This window comes from Delphinus delphis, chromosome 5 (genome assembly GCF_949987515.2).
Source record: "Delphinus delphis chromosome 5, mDelDel1.2, whole genome shotgun sequence".
Lineage (NCBI taxonomy): Eukaryota > Metazoa > Chordata > Mammalia > Artiodactyla > Delphinidae > Delphinus > Delphinus delphis.
Window position 1 is genome coordinate 88,341,400 of NC_082687.1, and position 21,193 is coordinate 88,362,592.

At 39.1% G+C, this 21,193-nt stretch overlaps 1 long non-coding RNA gene across 1 annotated transcript in view; it reads right to left on the reverse strand.

Annotated features, from left to right (window-relative positions):
• Window positions 1–21,193, reverse strand: part of LOC132425508 (uncharacterized) — a 54,455-nt gene that overhangs the window by 9,968 nt on the left and 23,294 nt on the right. Inside the window, exon 3 of the long non-coding RNA XR_009519449.1 lies at window positions 855–973. This is a non-coding gene — a long non-coding RNA (uncharacterized lncRNA). The remainder of the gene's footprint in view (window positions 1–854; window positions 974–21,193) is intronic.

A 21,193-nucleotide genomic window follows, 5' to 3' on the forward strand; every position in this document is an offset into this window, starting at 1 on the left:
GATTTTTGTATGTTTTGTTCATTGGTATCTCTAGTACTGAGAACCACGCCTGATCATAATAGGTGCTCAATAAATATACGTTGATTGATCGAATAAGGTTCTGAACTAAAACCCTCTTCAGGTACTAAGACAGATAACTGGGCTGGACAAAACCTAAATGTTAAAGTTAAGATTTTGGTGGCCAAAAGCCTTTGAAAATGTTTAAACCCTGTAACCTACTAATTCTATTTCTAGGAATCATTCCTAAAAGGAATAATCTGAAATTAATATAAAATGCGATTGCACAATGATATGAATATAGTATTATTTGCACAAGGAAAATTTAGACACAACATCCAGAACTGGGGGAATGGTTAGGTAAATCTATGCCACATTCTCATGCTGTCATATAAAGCAGCCATTAGAAGTTAGATTTCTGGAAATTTATTAATAATGTTATAAAATGCTTTTGCTCTGATATCAAGTGGAAAAGAAGCGTCCAAAACTGAATAAATAGTATACCTGAAACATATTAAAATACACATACAAGAAAAATCAGAAGAAAATATAGAAGAATTTTAGGAGGAATTGCCTCTGTGTGGTAGGATTATGTGTTTTTCTTCTTTTTACTTTCTTTTGCATTTCCAATTTTTCTACAATGTGCCTGCATTTCTTTTATAACTAGAAAAGTTAAGTTTTTGAGAAGCAAAAAAACATGAATGTGCCTAATGAGAATAAGCTAAGCGGTATCCCTCATGTTTGCTTTGTGCGCTACATGTTTCAAAACCAGTCCCATGTTCTGAAAAGCACTTCTGACCAAACAAAATAGACGAGTGTAGAACACTTTCAAGACATTATCAAATAAGATCCTTTACCTGGAACACTGCACCAGGCTTCTTCTATCTGTCAACATCTTTTCCGTCCTTCAAGGTGTCTTCCTTTGATTTCTTGCAAAAGCAGACCCTAAGACAAGGGTTTGGGTGCAGGTGTCTTCCTTGAAAGAGGAGAGTGATAAGGTGTGTGTTAATGAGCAGTTTACTACTGAGAGTAACCTGGGGCTCAGTTCCCAAGGGGGTCATCTGAGGAATTTCGAAAATGTGCCACAGAATTATTCCACCCAGGATGGGGAAGCTGGGGTATGGATTCCTCAGCTCCTATGTCTTGCTGGCTGAGGGTTGCCTCTGGGGGCATTAACTCTGACACTTGCAGGCTCCCCTGCAAGGAGACAGAGCAAACTTTGATGACCCTGGAAAAAGCCTCAAGCAGAGAAGCAGAGAGTCCCTTGAGGTGAGAAGCTGGCAGGCTGTCCCCCACAGCTGCTGTGAGCTCAAGGTCCTGGTATGAACTGGGGTGAGGCATCAACAGCACCTGCTACAGTGTCCCAGTTCTGATTTATCCCCACACCAAAGAAGATTTCAAGTCTGTCATAAAAACATCAATCTCTTCCTTCATCTGTACTTCCATAGCCCTTTTCTTTATGATGCCAGTACTTTCTGCGTGAGCTTAGGTACCTCTTTATGCATCAGTTTCTTCATCTGTAAAATGGGGATGATACTAGTTCCTGTGGTAGATTACAAAAATGTCTACTACGATTCTTTACTGCTCTGGCATCCATGCCCTTCACAGAATAACTCTGCAGCTCCTCTCTTTAAGAGGTGGAGCCTCTACCCCATTCCCTGAATCTAGGTTACCCTTGTAAATTTGCTTTGGCCAAGTGCAGATGAAGCAGAATTGACTGTGTGCCAGTTTCGAGATTCGTCCTCTAGAGGTTTGTGTGCTTCCACGTGCTTCTTGGAATCCTGCCTCTGCCATGAGAATAAGCAAGAGCTAGCCTGCTGGAGGAGGAAAGACAGAGTAAAATGGAAGCAAAGTGTCTCATCTGAGACCTTCTCAGACCAGCCAGTCCCCAGCCACCCAGATGCATGGGAGAACTCAGCCAAGGTGCCTCGGCCAACAGCCCGCTGCCCCAGAAGCAGAAGCTGCCAGCCAATGCTCAGACTTGTGAGCAAAAATAAATGTTGTTGCGTGCCACTGAGGTTTTATGGTTGCTACACAGCCTTATTATGGTAACAGATAACTGATACAGCACTGATTTCCCTAAGGATTAAAGATATATGTAAACACTGCAGGATTTTGCACAGGGCCAGGACCATGATACCCTTTCCTCAAATGTTAATTATTATTGTTATAAAACTATCGCACCATCACAGTGTGCCATGTTTTCAGATTATTTATATATATGTCGGTTTCTCTTACTAAACTAGGGGCTCCTGGATGATAGGAAACCAGATCCAATTCATCCCTGATGACATAGTTCTCTACACTCAGGAACCCATAATTTAGTAGGGGGACAGATGTGTGCAGAAAGTCAGCTGTGGGGACTAGAGGTAGCAAAAGTCCAAAAGTGCTGAACGCAGAGCTGAGCACGGAGAAGATGCCCAATGATGATGAAATAAATAATGCAAACCAAGCATCCCCAACGTCAGGGCATTTTTACGCAAGGTGAGATCTGTAAGGACTGGGCCAGCCCTCACCTCCACCTCACAGAAGCACAGCCAAGGCAATGATGAGCTTATTTGGTGGTTTTACAGCTAAATATGGCTGCGGCTCATGCTTTCAAGCTCTGTCTTCCTCCAGAGACCAACCATCACATGATGAAAAAACTAATTAGAGCAAGCATGATGCCCAGAATAAGCAGCCTATTAAGGAAAGTTGAGTTGAATGCAAAAAGACATCTATTATAAATATATTCTCAATAAGTATTTACTTGTGTGTGTGTGTGTGTTTCCCCCAACCTTTCTAAGGGAGTTTATTGTTTGAGAAAAGTCCTGGGAAAAAATAAGAATATTTTTACGATTTGACTCCTGGTCCCCAGAGAGCTCCTCTCTGAGGCTAGCAGGCCGCATGGAGCCAAGTCCCAGCAGGAACACGCAGAGAGCACACGCTGAGCCTGGAGAGCAGGTTAACACAGCCTCAGACAGATTCATCTTCATTGCATGTCCTCGACAGCCTCTCAACTTAGGTCAAGTCCATGGCGAACCAAAGGATTTTATTAGAGGCAGGGAGAAGTGGTGGAGAGCACGTGGACTAACTCGGATTCCATTCCCAATTCCATGACCCACAAGCCCGGGGACCTTGACCTAGTTACTTAATTTCTCTGAGTCTCAATTCCCTCATCTGTAAAATAGGGATAATAAGAGTCACCTTGCTGGGTAGGTATGAAGAACAGAGAAGGCGCACGAAGTGTCTGGCTCTTTGTGGCAGGAGCTTAGGGGCAGGATAGCCTCATGGTTAAGCAACTGGGCTGGAGAGCCAGATGGCCTGTGTTTATTCCAGCACTGCCACTTGCTAAGGGTCCTCAACCTCTCTGTGCATCAGATTATATAAAATTTGTAAAGTGGGGGAAATTACCGCTAGCTCTTAAGGTTGTCATGAGGATTAATTGAGTTTGAATATGTAAAGTCCTTAGAACAGTATCTGGTACATGGCAAGTACTCAGTGTTAGCTACTATTGTTCTTCAAATCGAGTTATTAATAGAAATCTCTGATGACCAAAGACCTCCTAATCATTTCACTTTAGTCCAGATATCAGCTGCAATAAATACATTAGCTCCTACGCACAAATGGCAAGAGTGGATTTAAGCAAATCATAACTTAGTGAGTCACAATTCCTGTTTATAAGCAGAGAAACACAATTCAATTTTATAGGCAGCTGGGCTGCTAATTAAGAAGAAGCCCTTAATTACAGCACCTGATGTAGGAGATCTGTCTTGTGCTCACTCGCCTTACTTTGCCCACCTCTTCTCCCTCTATCTATCGTTCATCTATTTCTCTGCATTTTATTTATTTCCCTGTCTCCTCAGAGGAGAGGGTAGGTCAGTTGTCTAGAGACCTAAATTCTAAAACTGCTCCCTGGCTCTGGAACTCACACATCTCTGCTTGAAGTAAGAACGGTGCTCAACTCACCAAGCTGGGGCTCTGAGGATAATGCAGGCAGATGTGAAGCAGCCACAGGAGTTTGGGGGAACTGAGAAAATGGCCCATAGGGTTGACCCAAGGGAAATGAAAACCTATGTCCATATGAAAATCTGTATGCAGATATTTATAGTGCCTTGATTCATAATCACCCAAACCTGGAAACAACCCAAATGTCCTTTAACTGTGAATGGATAAACAAACCGTGGTACATGCACACAATTGAATACTGTTCAGCTATAACAAAGAATAAGCCACCAGTACAGGCACATCATGGGTGCATCTCAAATGCATTAGCTGAGTAAAAGGAGGCAGACTCAAAAGGCTACATAGTGTAATGTTTCATTAATACAACTTTCTGAAAAAGGCAAAACTATAGAGCCCGAAAACGGATCAGTGATTGCCAGGGCCTGGGGATGGGGGAGGGGAGTCAGCATCAAAGGGCCTTAGGGAATTTGGAGAAGGACTGGGAATGTTCTATACCTTGATTGTGGTGATTACACAGCACATGTGTTTGTCAAAACTCATAGAACTCTTCTTTGGAGAAATGTCTATTTAGGTCTTCTGCCCATTTTTGGATTGGGTTGTTTGCTTTTTTGTTATTGAGCTGCTTGTAAATTTTGGAGATTAATCCTTTGTCAGTTGATTCATTTGCAAATATTTTCTCCCATTCTGAGGGTTGTCTTTTGGTCTTGTTTATGGTTTCCTTTGCTGTGCAAAAGCTTTGAAGTTTCATTAGGTCCCATTTGTTTATTTTTGTTTTTATTTCCATTTCTCTAAGAGGTGGGTCAAAAAGGATCTTGCTGTGATTTATGTCACAGAGTGTTCTGCCTATGTTTTCCTCTAAGAGTTTGATAGTTTCTGGCCTTACATTTAGGTCTTTAATCCATTCTGAGCTTATTTTTGTGTATGGTGTTAGGGAGTGTTCTAATCTCATACTTTTACATGTACCTGTCCAGTTTTCCCAGCACCACTTATTGAAGAGGCTGTCCTTTCTCCACTGTATATTCCTGCCTCCTTTATCAAAGATAAGGTGACCATATGTGTGTGGGTTTATCTCTGGGCTTTCTATCCTGTTCCATTGATCTATATTTCTGTTTTTGTGTCAGTACCATACTGTCTTGATTACTGTAGCTTTGTAGTATAGTCTGAAGTCCAGGAGCCTGATTCCTCCAGCTCCGTTTTTCATTCTCAAGATTGCTTTGGCTATTCGGGGTCTTTTGTGTTTCCAAGATATACAGATTGTCAACAAGCACATGAAAGAATGCTCAACATCATTAATCATTAGAGAAATGGAACTCAAAACTACAATGAGATATCATCTCACACCAGTCAGAATGGCCATCATCAAAAAATCTAGAAACAATAAATGCTGGAGAGGGTGTGGAGAAAAGGGAACACTCTTGCACTGCTGGTGGGAATGTGAATTGGTTCAGCCACTATGGAGAACAGTATGGAGGTTCCTTAAAAAACTACAAATAGAGCTACCATACGACCCAGCAATCCCACTACTGGGCATATAGCCTGAGAAAACCATAATTCCAAGAGTCATGTACCAAAATGTTCATTGCAGCTCTATTTACAATAGCCAGGAGATGGAAGCAACCTAAGTGCCCATCAACGGATGAATGGATAAAGAAGATGTGGCACATATATACAATGGACTATTACTCAGCCATAAGAAGAAACGAAATTGAGTTATTTGTAGTGAGGTGGATGGACCTAGAGTCTGTCATACAGAGTGAAGTAAGTCAGAAAGAGAAAGACAAATACCGTATGCTAACACATATATATGGAATCTAAGAAAAAAAAAATGTCATGAAGAACCTAGGGGTAAGATGGGAATAAATACACAGACCTACTAGAGAATGGACTTGAGGATATGGGGAGGGGGAAGGGTAAGCTGAGACATAGTGAGAGAGTGGCATGGACATATCTACACTACCAAATGTAAAATAGATAGCTAGTGGGAAGCAGCCGCATGGCACAGGGAGATCAGCTCTGTGCTTTGTGACCACCTAGCAGGGTGGGATAGGGAGGGTGGGAGGGAGGGAGACGCAAGAGGGAAGAGATATGGGAACATATGTATATGTATAACTGATTCACTTTGTTAGAAAGCAGAAACTAACACACCATTGTAAAGCAATTATACTCCAATAAAGATGTAAAAAAAAAAAAACCCCAAAAACTCATAGAACTCTATATCAGAATAGGTACATTTTCCTGCATGTAAATTACACCTCAGTAAACCTAACTTTACATTTAAATGGTCCATTGGGACCATGAAGCAGCAGATTAAAGGACCTTGGCACTTTCCAACGTCAAACAAATAACTGTTATTTTTTCCTGCCTTATATTTTTATTTTATGCATTTCTTGACATCCCTGTTAGCCGTTGAAATATGCATTTTTGAAAGCAGGGGGCAATTAATCTCATCAAATATAATAACTTTAGGATAAAAAAAGTCTTTTCCAAATTAAATTAGCCTTGCAGGAAGAATCAGATATGAATTCCTTTGGGCAAAACATGTTAACAGCCGCTACCCACGTCAGATGATGCATAGGATGGGATGTGTGTGTTTCAGACTCCGGAGAAGAGGGGACAGCTTGTTTTGCCCAAATGATTCTTATCTGACCTCAATGCACAATGAACTCAGGGAAGCTGTTCCTACAAAATTAGGGCACAGTTGAATATAGACACGTGCCAGATGGGTATTCCCAGAAGAACAGCTTTGTCCAAGTGAAAGAATGACAACGTAGATAATGATCCAAGAATTCACAGTTTGAGATCCCTCAAACTGCCCAGGATCTAGCGTTGCAGAACGAGACCTAAGTTTCACAGTTCATCACAGAAGTGTAAACGAGGGTGGATTGATTGTCGTGAGCTTTTTCCACCATTGAAGTGATTTTTGTCAGCTTAAAACACACCGCACTAATGAATCATTAGTGCCAGCTTTTCGTAGAACATGAGAGTGCCAGAAAAACTATCAGTGGATAAAGGAGTAACCTGAGTCTGGGTGGGGCGGGGACCGGCACAGTGACAAGAGCCAATGAGTAGTGAGTATTTGCTGAGCCCGGACCTACATGACCTGGTCTCGTCCAATCACGACCTCCAAGGAAGACGTTGCTATCACCACTTTACAGACAGGAGATGAGAGCTTAAAGAAGGTGAAGTCACTTGCTCTTAACCATTTTATATTTTCAAATGCAAATGTTCCGTGACTCCACAGTGAGTGGAAATGGTGATTTCTGAAGTAAATTCAGACAGAGGTGGGTTGAAGCAAGAGACAAAATAAAATCATAAAGAAGTGGGCAATAACGTCCTGGTAAGTGTTTAACAACTGGCTCTGGGGTAGGGAGGGCTGGGTTATAGCTACTCTACCATGGCCAAGTTGAAACTATCCATGTGAAATTAACCTGACAATTCAACAGTTAACCATCCTGAGAGTTGCTAGTGGGGAAATCTGGGGTGAAAAGTATCAGCTCAGAGAAAGCCTCAAGAAGACCCTGAGTGAACTGGAACATGGGGATGGGAACAGCAGAATAGGAAAGAGACAGAAGGATGTGGAGGAAATAATAAAGGAAGACAGAATTCAGGGCACAGATCTGAGACCTGCTGAGGAAGATGGAGTTCCACTGGGTGTTTAAAGAAGCCAGAGAAGCCGCAAATCTGTCCATGGCCCTCTGCCCCATGGCCCCTGAGGTTAAGCTAGGGGTGCACCGGGGAACTGAGCAGAAGCCTCTGTTTGAGGAAAGGCCAGGAACACAGTGACCCCTGGTCAGGGTTTACAGAAGGGATCTGTGGAACAGAAAATGGGCTGAGTTGCTGAGAAGAAGAAATGCTGATTTCTGGTGACCACATTATCAAACTTGCTCAGATGTCCAAGCATAAAGTAGCAACGATCATGAGTTCCTCTGATGGGCAATACCACGCATATCACACACTAGGCACTGCGCCACTTCTAAAGGAAAACTCCATCATTTCTTGCTGCTCATAGATCTTTCTTCTGAATACATGATGCCAACAATTCCTCCTATCATGTAGTTTCTGACTCCTGCTGATAGATTCTGACCTTACTTTTCATCCTCCCACTTGCAGCCTCACCATGCCCTTCAGGCTTGATGGGCACATAGTCTTCCCCCCTATACACAGGGCTTCCTGTTGGAGTCTCCCCACATCCACACTCATGGCAGTTTTAAAACAATGCTGCAAAACAACAACAACAACAACAAAAAAAAAAACAATGCTGCAAAATCTTTGACACTCCTTCCTTCCAGAGGTGGGATCTGTGTCCCTGCCTCTTGAATCTGGGTAGGCTTGGACCAATAGAACAGGGTGGAAGGGCTGCTATATGGTTCTGAGACTGGGTCATAAACAGCCATGCAGCCTTGGGCTGCCTAGTAAGAAAACCAATTATCCTGAGGCCACCTTGAGAGAAAAACCACACATAGGCACTCCAGCAGACAGTCCCAGCTGAGCTGAGCCTTTCATCCGACTCACCAAGCCACCAGACATGTGAGTAAAGCCGACTCGTACCCTCCTGGCCAGCCCAGCCTCCAGCTGAGTGTTGCCGAGTGATCTTACATGATGCCACATGGAGCACTGTTGCTGACCCCTGCCTAAATTCCTCACACACAAAATCATGAGATATAATAAAATGATTGCCATGTGTTCAGGATAGTTCGTTATAAGCAATGGATAACTAGAACACCACACTCACTCCCAGGCTTTTCATGCTTCCCTCTTTGAAGAGCCTCTGGGCAAACAGTGCATCTAGTCCTAACCCCTGCACAGTTGAGAAGGTTCTTTGAATAGCACCATGAAATATTGCTTTACTTAATTCCATCATATGAACCAAGAACAATTTTAGTAGCCTAGATATGACATGAGTACGTGTGTGTAATAAAAAAGCACAGCTTTCAGCACACTCTTCCTTGAAAAATCAATCTCTGGACTTACGGACTATCAGATATTTCTAAAATGTCCTGATAATATTTGTTTGCTACTTGTTTATTCACTTGTTTGTGAACTGGCTCTTATCAGAGAAGTAGAAGCAGCTTCCAAAGATACATGGGCAATCTAAGCAAGAAAATTCTATCCATTTATGTGACTTTTCTCCTCTTGAACTGGAGAAAAACATTCTTCAAATTGAGGAACAAAACATGTCTAACACAATTCACAAAAAAAAGGAAGAATAAATTGAGAATCACCCCCTTCAAACCTATGTCAGTCCAACTAAATAACTGATACATGAACACGTATCAAATTAGTTACCCAATTAGTGTATAGTTTGCATTTTCTCATTCATTCCACAGTATTTATTGAGCACATAATACATACCAAGCACCATACTGGACTCTAGGAACACAGAGATGAAGTTGAAAAAATAGCAGAACTAAGGAGCTTATAGTCTTGTGAAGGACACAAACACATAAACAATACCTTAATTTTGTGATGATAAATGCAAATGTTTGTTAAATTTTGATATTTCTGGAATTGAAATGTGCCTTTACAATCAATGCCAATCTTTACTTTCCTACAAGCTGCCGGGCAGAAGAGTGAATTGTCACCAGCTGGGGTAACACAAGTGAGAAGGCTGGAGCACAGGAGTATTTAGTGATGCACAGTGAGTATGTTACCCTTTTCTCACCTTTATTTGCATCGGTGATAAAATTTTAACTAACTTTGGATTCCTAATTGTTGCTTAAGTGTCTTCCAAAAAATTATTTTATGATGAAGAATTAAAACAAACAAAATTGAACAAATTCCTCTCTTCAACAAGCAATGCGATTAAAGACAGTAGAAACGACCAAGTCTCTCAGTAATAGCTGATAGAACTTACAAACCTGGGAGAGGCAGGTGTAACCAATTCACACACCATGAAGGATTATCACTCAGGCTTTAGAAGTCTCTCTGTTCAAAGCTTCCTCTCACTTAAAGAGAAACCATTTAACTTCCAGCAATACATCATTTAATTAAATGGCAACCAAGACTGAGTTTAACCAAATAAGAAACAATGACAAACTTTGATAATCTTTAATATACTCCATACTTAATGATCTTAACTAAGGATGCTAAAGGGGTCACTATCACCAGAACAGATTACAAAATGATCATGATATAAACCGTGATGCCAAGCAAACTGCAGGTGATGAGATGTGATTCAGAAGGACCCTTAGATTCTCATTATGTTGAAGACTTAAACTCTGTAATACTAAACAAAAAAAGTAAAATGTAATTATCTGGATAAATTTGGCAGTTTAAAATATGTAGATTGATGTAGATTAATAGTCTTTTAAAAAATGTATTACTAAATAAATATGCCATCTTAAAATCAATAGTGTCTTAAAATCAAGATATTATACCATCAAATGTGTTTATGATTATAATATATTGTCAAATGTGCTATGTAGTCTTAATTTAAAGTATTTTATCTGATTGTCCTCATTAGTATAATTATATTTATCAGAAAATGTGTCACACTTGTTGATTAGGAAGATAAGGTCACAGGTAAAAGGGTAAAGGACTATGGGACATGACAAAGGGAGTGGTAAATTTTATTTGAAACAGGAGATGAAGGAAAGTAATTGGCTTTCTGAAATGTTGATTTTTTTTAAGTTTGTCTTTAAAGATAGGTACATTTTTGTCAAAGGAGTAATGAGAGTTTAAATTAGAGGAAAATTATATTAATGAACAAAAATATTTGGCTTATTCAGGAAATTCTGAGTAGTTTAATGGCTAGAGTTTAGGCTTTATGAGGATGGAGACAGAAGAAGTACACTGGCTGGAGTGGCTGGGCCTTATGAAGGGTCTCGTGTTTTATTCTATCCTGTACACACGAGGGGATCACAAAAAGATTTAAATAGGAAAGTCTCATGAGCAAATGTATTTGTTTAAAAAAAAACCGCAGGGCTTCCCTGGTGGCGCAGTGGTTGAGGGTCCGCCTGCCGATGCAGGGGACACGGGTTCGTGCCCCGGTCTGGGAAGATCCCACATGCCGCGGAGCACCTGGGCCTGTGAGCCATGGCCGCTAAGCCTGCGCGTCTGGAGCCTGTGCTCCGCAACGGGAGAGGCCACAACAGTGAGAGGCCCGCGTACAGCAAAAAAACAAAAAACAAAAAAACTGCAATAGCTGTACAGAAAATGAATGGGAAGAGAATGAGGCTGGAGGAGGCAGGGGGGCCAATTGGAGGCTGTTACAATATTCCCCCAGGAGAGATGATAAGGGCCTCAACCAGGTAAGTGGCTCTACGTACAAATGGCTGAGGGAAGTGACTCCCCTGAGTCTCATCCTGTTGTATTCCCATATTCCTCACCATAATCTTGAGTTCTGTGTGCAGGGCCAGAGCAGACAGGAAGGGGAAATGTACCACTGGAGATAAAGAAGATAAAATAGAAAAAGTATATGAATCTAGAAATTTAGTCTTTGGAGAGAAAATTCCCCTTTTTAATTCATTTTGATTTCTTGTATGGGCAAAAGTTACCGGAAGTTGATAAGAATTTAGCTACTGAAGCCATTTCCTCAGGGATGGTATGGATGGTGAAGTGTCTTTTTTATTACACGATTGAGTTAAGCTGCCAAGGTCCAGTCATCCTCCTGCTATATTTTGCAATGGCAAAATAATTACTAAAGTTGTAAAAAAACTAAATGCGTTTACTATTGAAACATTACTATAAATGTATTAAATATATATTTTGGGGGACTTCCCTGGTGGCACAGTGGTTAAGAATCTGCCTGCCAGTGCAGGGGACACAGGTTCAATTCCTGGTCCGGGAGGATCCCACATGCCACGGAGCAACTAAGCCTGTGTGCCACAACTACTGAACCCACATGCCACAACTACTGAAGCCCACAAACCTAGAGCCCGTGCTCCACAGCAAGAGAAGCCACCGCAATGAGAAGGCTGTGCACCGCAATGAAGAGTAGTCCCCGCTCGCTGCACCTAGAGAAAGCCCGTGCGCAGCAACGAAGACCCAGTGCGGCCAAAAATAAATAAATAAAATAAATTTATAAAAAATAAAATAAATTGTATACTAGTAGAGATGCCAGTAATTGTGTACATACCAACAATGAATATGTAGAAATCAAAATTAAGAATACAACATCACTTACAATTACTCCTCAAAAGTGAAATATTTAGGTGTAATTTAGCAAAACATGTACAAGACTTGTATACTGAAAACTACAAAATTCTGATGAAAGAAATCAAAGACAATCTAAGTAAATATACAGACTTTCCATATACATGGATTGGAAAACTCAGCATACTAAAGATGTGAATTCTCTTCAAACTGATATACAGCTTTTATGCAATTCCTAGCAATATTTTTTGTAGATAGGTGAGATAATTCTAAAATTTATATAGAAAGGTAAAGAAAGTAGAACAGCTAAAACCATTCTGAAAAAGAAAAAAATGGAAGGAATCACTCTACCTAATTTCAAGACTTATTGTAGAGCTACAGTAATCAAGGTTGTGTGATTTCGGCGGAGGGATCGACATATACATCAGTGGAACAATATAGAGAACCCAGAAATATCCCCACACAAGTACAGTCAAGTAATTTTTGATAAAGGGCAAGTGCAATCCAATAGAGGAAGGACTGTCTTTTTAGTAAATGGTGCTGGAGCAACTGGCTATCCATAGGCAATACAAAACAAAACAAAAGAAAACAAAACAAAAAAACTCCTCAAAAACAAAAAATAAAACTTGACCTGAACCTCACACCTTATAAAAAAAATTAACTCAAAATGGATCATAGAGTTAAATGTAAAATGTAAAGCTATAGGGTTTCCCTGGTGGCGCAGTGGTTGAGAGTCCGCCTGCCGATGCAGGGGACATGGGTTTGTGCCCCGGTCCGGGAATATCCCACGTGCCGTGGAGCGGCTGGGCCCGTGAGCCATGGCCGCGGAGCCTGTGCTCCGCAACGGGAGAGGCCACGGCAGTGAGAGGCCCGCGTACCACAAAAAAAAAAAAAAAAAAGTAAAGCTATAAAATTTTTAAAAGATAATATAGGAGAAAGTCTTCAGGACCTAGGACTTAGTGAAGAGTTCTTAGTCATAACACCAAAAGCACAATCCATAAAAGAAAAAAATGGATAAATTGGACTTCATCAAAATTAAAATTTTGCTCTGTGAAAGACCCTGTTAAGAGGATGAAAAGGCAAGCTATAGATGGGGAGAAAATATTTGCAAATCACATATTAGACAAAGGTCTCATTTCTAGAATATCCAAAGAACATTTAAAAGTCAACATTATGAAAACAAGCAATCCAATTAGAAAGCAGGCAAAAGACATGAAGAGACATTTTACCAAAAGTGATATACAAGTGGCAAATAAGCACATGAGCAGATGTTCAGCATCATTAGGCATTAGGAAAATGCAAATTAATAGTACAATGAGATGTCACTACACACCTGTCAGACAGTTAAAATAAAAAATTATGACAATACTGCATTTGTTTACTAAAACTGCTGTAACAAATACCACAGACTGGGTGGCTGAAGACAACAGCAATTTATTTCTCACAATTCTGGAGGCCAGAAGTTTAAGAGCAAACTGTTGGCAGGGTTGATTTCATTCTGAGGCCTTGTTCCTTGACTTGTAGATGGCCATATTCTCCCTGTGTTTTCACATGGTCTTTTCTCTGTATATGTTTAGTCCTAATCTCTTCTTATAAGGACACCAGTTGTATTGGATTAGGGTCTACACCAATGACCTTATTCAACCTTAATCACCTCTTTAAAGACCCTATCTCCAAATATATTCTGATGTACTGGGGGTTATGGCTACAACATATGAATTTAGGAAAGACATAATCCAGCCCATAACAAACACCAAATGCTAGAGAGGATGCAGAGAAACTGGACCACTCTTATATTGCTGGTGGGGATGTAAAATGGTACAGCCAATGTAACACAGCAATTGCACTCTGGGGCTTTTTTGTTTTTTTAACATCTTTATTGGAGTATAATTGCTTTACAATCGTGTCTTAGTTTCTGCTTTATAACAAAGTGTAACACTTTATAACAAAGTGTACCATATCTCTTCCCTCTTGCGTCTCCCTCCCTCCCACCCTCCCTATCTGACCCCTCTAGGTGGTCACAAAGCACAGAGCTGATCTCCCTGTGCCATGCAGCTGCTTCCCACTAGCTATCTATTTTACATTTGGTAGTGTAGATATGTCCATGCCACTCTCTCACTTTGTCACAGCTCACCCTTCCCCCTCCGCATATCCTCAAGTCCATTCTCTAGTAGGTCTGTGTCTTTATTCCCGTCTTACCCCTAGGTTCTTCACGACCTTTTTTTTTTTTTTTTTTTAGATTCCATATATATGTGTTAGCATACAGTATTTGTTTTTCTCTTTCTGACTTACTTCACTCTGTATGACAGACTCTAGGTCCATCCACCTCACTACAAATAACTCAGTTTCGTTTCTTTTTATGGCTGAGTAATAGTCCATTGTATACATGTGCCACATCTTCTTTATCCATTCATCTGATGATAGGCACTCAGGTTGCTTCCATCTCCTGGCTATTGTAAATAGAGCTGCAATGAACATTTTGGTACATGACTCTTTCGGAATTATGGTTTTCTCAGGGTATATGCCCAGTAGTGGGATTGCTGGGTCGTATGGTAGCTCTATTTGTAGTTTTTTAAGGAACCTCCATACTGTTCTCCATAGTGGCTGAACCAATTCACATTCCCACCAGCAGTGCAAGAGTGTTCCCTTTTCTCCACACCCTCTCCAGCATTTATTGTTTGTGGACTTTTTGATGATGGCCATTCTTACCAGTATGATGTGATGCCTCATTGTAGTTTTGATTTGCATTTCTCTAATAATTAACAATAATGAGCATCTTTTCATGTGCCTGTTGACCATCTGTATGTCTTCTTTGGAGAAATGTCTATTTAGGTCTTCTGCCCATTTTTGGATTGGGTTGTTTGTTTTTTTGTTACTGAGCTGCATGAGCTGCTTGTAAATTTTGGAGATTAGTCCTTTGTCAGTTGTTTCATTTGCAAATATTTTCTCCTATTCTGAGGGTTGTCTTTTGGTCTTGTTTATGGTTTCCTTTGCTGTGCAAAAGCTTTTAAGTTTCATTAGGTCCCATTTGTTTATTTTTGTTTTTATTTCCATTTCTCTAGGAGGTGGGTCAAAAAGGATCTTGCTGTGATTTATGTCATAGAGTGTTCTGCCTATGTTTTCCTCTAAGAGTTTGATAGTTGGGGCTTTTATTTTAAAGAAATGAACAAAAGCTGACACATGATTTCTCATAGCATCAGTATTTGAAACAGCCCAAAACTGGAACTACAATTTCCCTCAATAGGTGAATGGTTGAAAATGACATGGTAACATCCATACCATGGAATGCTACTCCACAACGAAAACAAACCACTGATGCACGCAACAGTACGGATGAATTTTAAAAGGTTGTTATGCTGAATAAAAAAAGCTAATCTCAAAAGGTCACATATTGTACGATTCCGTTTATATACCATTCCTTTTTTTTTTTTTCCAATTTATTTATTTTTGGCTGAGTTGGGTCTTCGCTGCTGGCACAGGCTTTTCTCTAGTTGCGGCGAGCGGGGGCTACTCTTTGCTGCGGTGCGCGGGCTTCTCACTGCAGTGGCTTCTCTTGTTGCAGAGCACGGGCTCTAGGCGCACAGGCTTCAGTAGTTGCAGTGTGTGGGCTCATAGCTGTGGCTCGCGGGCCCTAGAGCACAGGGCCCTAGAGTGCAGGCTCAGTAGTTGTGGCACACGGGCTTAGTTGCTCCACAGCATGTAGGATCTTCCCGGACCAGGGCTCAAACCCGGGTTCCCTGCAGTGGCAGGCAGATTCTTAACCACTGTGCCACCAGGGAAGCCTTATATACCATTCTTAAAATGACAAAATTAAAAAACTAAAAATAGAGTAACCATATGATCCAGCAATCCCACTCCTGGGCATATATCTGGAAAAGACAAAAACTCTATTTGAAAAGGTTCATACACCCCAGTGTTCATAGCAGTGCTATTTACAATAGCCAAGACATGGAAACAACCTAAGTGTCCATCAACAGATGAATGGATAAAGAAGATGTGGTATATACATATATTTCATTATATATACATAAATGTATATATAAATATATATATAGTGGAATATTACTTGGCCATAAAAAAGAATGAAACATTGCCATTTGCAGCAACATGGATGGACCTAGAGATTATCATACCAAATGAAGTAAACTAGACAGAGAAAGACAAATATTATATGATACCACTTATGTATGAAATCTAAAACATAATGCAAATGAACTCATTTTCAAAACAGAAACAGACTCAAAGACATAAAAAACAAATTTACAGTTACCAAAGGGGAAAGAGGTGGGGGAGGGATAAATTAGGAGTATGGGACCAACAGATACACACCATGACGTACAAAATAGATAAAAACCAAGGATTTACTGTATAGTACAGGGAACTATATTCAATATCTTGTAATAATCTATAACGGAAAAGAATTGGAAAAAATATATATATGTATAACTGAATCACTTTGCTATACACCAGAAACTAACACAATATTGTAAATCAACTATACTTCAATAAAAAAAGTTTTTAAATAGTGTATTAAAATATCACTCATCTTGATTTCTGGGTTTTCTGATGTCCTCTTAAATTTTGTGCCCAAAGTAAGTGCCTCTCTCGCCCCACCCTAGCCCCAGCCCTGTGGGTCATCACCTGTTGCCAGATTGTTTGTCAAAGGGTTTTGCCTCTAATGTTTGCTATGTAAAATGTGAGTTTTATTTTACGTTTTAAACTTTAATGACAAAAGTACCTCATACTCATAAAAAAGTAAAAGAAAGTGTAAAGTAAAAAGTAAAATTCTATCATAACTTTCTCCTCTCAGCCCCGTTTCCAGAAGTTGCCACTGTTAATAAATTGTATGTCCTTTCAGATAGTTTTTATATAAATACATGCAAAGCATAAATGCTGTTAATACTCATTAAAAAAACAAATGGGGGGGGACTTCCCTGGTGGTGCAGTGGTTAAGAGTCCACCTGCCAACGCAGGGGACATGGGTTCAAGCCCTGGTCCGGGAAGATCCTACATGCCGCAGAGCAGCTAAGTCCATGTGCCACAGCTACTGAAGCCCACATGCTCTACAGCCCGTGTGCCACAACTACTGAGCCCGCATGCTGCAACTACTGGAGCCTGCGCGCCAAGAGCCCATGCTCCTCAACAAGAGAAGCCAATGCAATGAGAAGCCTGCGTACTGCAACTAGAGAAAGCCCACGCACAGCAACAAAGACCCAACACAGTCAAAAAAAACAAAAATGACAACATAAAAATAATGGGATCCTATTCTACCACTGTTCTGAACTTGCTTTTCTTTTTGATTAATGATATAACAGACACCTTTTCATATTCTTCTATTCTAGTACATTCTCTGTGAGCTGCATAGAGATCCATTGTATGGCTCTGTAATAATTTAACTCCCTGTTGATAGACATTCAGGTTGTATCTAGCATTTATTATTTCAAACAATGCTACAATAAACACCCTTAAACACATTTTTGCTTGTTTGTTTTAATGTAAATGTTTTATTACTATTGCCAAAAACCCCTCTAGAATATTTTATGCACCTTCTCACCCCTCCACCAATTTTGGGGGGAGTATTAATTTCCTCTCTCTGTGGCCAATACTGTATGTCATCAATTTTTTTAAAATTTACTAATCTGCTAAGTAAAAAATGGAATTTCATTGTTTTACTTTGATACTCTTTTATTATCTTTTTATAGATTTATTAGCCATTTACTACTCTCCTATGAATTTTGTGTTCATATCCTTTGCTCATCTTTTTATTGGAACATTAATCTTTTCTATATGGATTGGTGTGAACTCTGCATATTAAAGAGATTAGTGCTTCATGTATTACAAACATTATTATTTCTGTTTCTTGTTTATCTTTTGATTTTGTCTATGGAGAGTTTTTTGTTTGTTTTGTAGGGTTCTTTTTTGCTGCATGGAAATTTCAGGATTTTTAAAAATTTAAATAGTCAATCTAATCATTCATGGTTTGTTAATATCATGTCATGCTTAGTATGGTCTTCCTCATTCAAACTTATTTTTTTTTTAATTTATTGACATGTTCTTCTAGGGGTTTTGTTGTTGTTGTCATTGTATTACTTTAAGAGTTTAAGCCATTGAATTTCTTTTGGTGAAAGAAGTGATGTAGAGATTCAGATGACCTTTGTCAAATGCCTTTCCATTTCTCATAATATAATTTATTGGACAGGCCAACCTTTCATCACTTCTTCTGAGAGGCTAACTTTATTGTAAAATAATGTTTATACATGCTTCTGATCATTTCTGAATTTCTCATTCTCTTTATTAATAGAATCTTTCTGTTTCCACAGCAGTCCACAGCATGTTAATTACTGCAATTTAGTGAAACATTTAAATATTTAATAGGGCTATTTCTCTTCATTATTTTTTTCTATCTGGCTCTTCTCTTATGTTTGTTTCTCTAGATGGACTTTGGAATGAGTGTGCTAAGTTTTAAGAACCCTGTAAACTGTCATTAAACTGAATTTATAAATTAATTTCAGGAAAACTCTTATCTTTTCATATCTTTAATAATATTCATATTTTTAAAATTCCTAGGCAAAATGAACACATGTCCTTCAACACATTAAAGTCTTTTTGAACAAAATAATATTGCATTATATTGCAGACTTTTGATTAAGAGCTTGAGAAGGGGGGTCTTTTCTATAATTCTCTAATTACTATTTACACTTATTTTAATGTGAACTAATTCATTCTATAAGCAATTATGAAGCACCTACTGCATATGGCATACACCATGTTGGACAATGAAAAGATAATGAAGCAAAGACATCGTCCCTGCTCTGACATCTTATCATGCGGTTGGTTATTTCTAGTAGGAAGACAGTCATATAAATAATTGCAGAATACTGTTGTGACTATTAAACAAGGGCAGTACAGTGTGTTATGGAATACAAAATCACAGGTTTAAAGAAGAGCTTACTTTCCCTAGGAGTTTCTTGAGGATTTCCAAGACATGACACGTCAACTAGATTTTGAGGAAAAGTGAATGTTGGCCAATAAGAATATTGTCTATTCAGGATTCATGTATCTACTGGCATCTTGATGTTACTCAAAAAGATGGTTTTAAATGAAAATAACCAAAGCATTAAAAAATGAACATAATTATTCATTAAAAATTTGATCTTATATATAAGCAGATTTTCATACAAGTAAATTCTTTAGATTGTATAGATATGAATTTTTTACTATTTTAATGTTTCCTAGCCAGCTTTATTAATTTTCATGGTATATACATTCAAAAATTTTAGACAGTTAAATCTATCGTTTCCTGTTTAATTTCTCCTATTGTTTCAATCTTTCAAAAGCTACCATCTCTACAAAGATCTAGTAAATGGGGTCCCATTTTGGCCACATTTCAATAATCACATGGAATTGCTGAACAGCATCCAAAAATGATGAGAAATGAAAAGTAGGTTTCCATTTTTTCACAAGCAAAAATTAGAATAGGCCAAAGAGAGATCTTGTGCATTGTCTCCAAGGATAATACAGAGGATGATGAGTGACGGTTTTCTATGTCCAATAATTTTAATTAAGAGAAAATGAGTTTACAGCAAAGGACAACATTTTGGATGAGCACAGGGAAGAACTTATTTACTATCACGGTGCTAGAACAATAGAATAAACTCCAAAATAAGATGAAAGCCTCCATTCGCATAGGTTTTCCCAAGATAATAGAAACCATTTATACCAATTGTTTACAAACTGGAGTTCTTATTTGGTGCATCTTAGAGAAGGTAGAGGAAAAGGATAAGACTGTTAGCAGGAGGCCAAGGACGTGGGTCTATTGATTCAACAGAAAGATCTGGAAAGACTGGTTTATCCAGTTGACAGTTGGGTGTTGACAGGGGGGGTGCTGACTCAGCTGATAGCTCAAGGTCTCTTCTCTATATTGGCTGAGATTAGTAGTCAAAGGCCAAGTCATACTTTTTTAAAAATAATAAATTCAGTCACAGTTTTGTGATTTCGTGCTCTATGTTTATTCACATTTGGTCTTGGATAAATGGGTTCACAGTGAACACTTTTCCTCCAAATCCAACATAGCCATGAAATTACATAAAAGTACAAAACCAAAAGCATTGAGAATATAAATATTTTTTTAATGAGGGAATAAAAAGCAAGTTTTTCTGCAGTTTATAAATGCTATGCTAGTAGGAAAGTCAGATAAAAATAGTTTAGCACACTCCCAAACTCCCAAATTAACCAAATTTCTTTTCATAGGGTAGGCATATTCAGCATATAAATCAATGGTCAAAATCTGGTCTTCAGTGACTTTGAGACTAGACATAAAAATGCATATTTTACATTTTGAAAAGTCTTTAATTGACTAGTAGAGCTATGGTAAAAGGAGATTAGAAATTTTTTCAGCTGCATAAGATTTTCAATGAGTTCCCTAAGGATGCGGGTGGATATCTTTGATTTTAAGATTTGAGTTGATTAGTAAGAAGGAAATGTGGTGTCAGGCATTAGAACCTCATTTTTATTATCTAGCTTTTATGCAATTCATTTCCTCTCTGAATTGAAAAAAAATACTTTATAATATCTTGGTTAATGAGGACAGTGTTAAATTTGAAAGGCTAGAGCTAGAGGTTTTAGAGGAAGGCCAGCTGTTGGCCAAGCCAGGCTTCATAAGGCTACATTGTATTGATGGGGTCACTAGGGCCCACAGCCCAGTAACTTAAGTTCATCAGATTCACTCAGACTCAGAGAGACGGATGCACACTAACAAACTCCCAGTTCTCTGAGGTCAAGGGTGGGAGGAGGGAGCACACACATCTGCCTTTCCTTACTCACCAAATCCTATGAAATCATCATAGAGGTACTTTAAAAGTAAATAAATCTATAATAGTGTGGGGGAAACAATGAAAAGCTTCAATAATGAGCCAGAAATTTGGAAAGATTCCTAAAAGAGGAAAAGCAGTAAGAGTCATACTTAAGAGAAAATTTTAAAATCCTGTAGAACATTACAGCTCAAAACACATCCAAGAGAGGAATCATAGCATTGAGAGGACTGGTTTTGGAGGAGCTAATGCAATTCACTAATTCATTCTTTTATTCAACAAATATTTGTTAAGCATCTATTATGTGTCAGGCACTGTTCTAGACATTTGGGTCACATCAGTGAACA